Here is a 1,322-nt window from a genome sequence, read left to right as displayed (position 1 = left end):
GTTTCATGTTAAGTTTAAGCCAAGGGCATTAGCCCTGAGGGCTATGCTATCGGGAAGTTCAAGTTCAATCTAATATCATTGCGAATAGAGTGCAAAGGCCACAAGGCCTGTCTTCAGATCTCTAAATTTCAACTTCTCCAAATTATTCTTGGTCAGCCAACAGGACACTTATCCTCAAAGGATAAAATAAAATATCTGAGAAATAGGATTGCCTTTACTTTTAAAAATAAGCAACTTTGTTATTTTAAGGTCACAGTGTATCACTCCTCACCTAATTCAAGTCTCCTTCTAGCCTTCTCCCGTAACATAAATTCTACTTTTCAGATATTCATTGTGTTTAAAATTTCTGATAACAGCAGGTCAATGGAAAAAGAAACCTATCACTTAGAAGGGAGTCCATGCATATAGTCCACTAATAGACAATCCAACAAGACTTAATTTGGCAGATTGGCTAGTTTTTATCTGAAGAGAGAAAGAGGACTGGTATAGGATAAGGAGAACTTCGAAGTCTAAAAGTATCAGTTTCTGTCCAGGGAGAAACATAATACAAAAAGGAATAAGAGATTTAGGGTCTAGGCAAGAGGGACAAGAGGTGGAAGAGGCTCTAATGAGCACTTCACCTGCTTACAAATGGCCAAGAGGAAAGCCGCCTAAGACACCATATCAAGAATGATGATGGCTCCTCTCTGAAGCAGTTAGGATGCCTGTAAATCAAACTGTGTAGAAAAATGGATTCACAGCTGTAAATTGTCTTGTTCTGGATTTCAGCTGATGCTAAAGACAATATCTAAAATAGTCACACATTAACTAGAAGTTTTCTAAACTCAAATAAAAATGAATGCCAAAGAGAACTGTTATAAAGTCAACCACTGCAGAATAATGGCTATTGTTGTAAGGAATCAATAGCTCCAAAGTTGTTTTGAAATCACCATGTATCCCATTGAGGATTACAATATGGTGCATTCATTTCCAAGGTAACTGTTCCTCCATTGGAATAGTATCTTTCTTACAATATGGTAAATATAACATATTAGGAAAAAACACAAAGAAATTATACAGTTGAACTATTATATGCTTTATTTTAGTTACTTTAAAGCTGTAAGTAGGAGAGGTAAACTAAATACCTCCAGCCTTTTGAAAACGTCTCTCCATACTTTGGCAGCCCCTCTGGAATATTTCTTGTCAGTCTTTGTGCCACTGTTTCTAACTCCAGGTAACTTTCCAATTTTTGCAACTGTTTAGAGGAAACCATTATATCTTTTCAGACTGAAAAATTTTAATTCGTGTAAACAAAATTATCATATGATTTCAACACCTCCCCT

This window comes from Propithecus coquereli, unplaced genomic scaffold (assembly GCF_000956105.1).
Source record: "Propithecus coquereli isolate 6110/MARCELLA unplaced genomic scaffold, Pcoq_1.0 Scaffold32, whole genome shotgun sequence".
Lineage (NCBI taxonomy): Eukaryota > Metazoa > Chordata > Mammalia > Primates > Indriidae > Propithecus > Propithecus coquereli.
Note: the sequence above shows the minus strand (reverse complement) of the source record.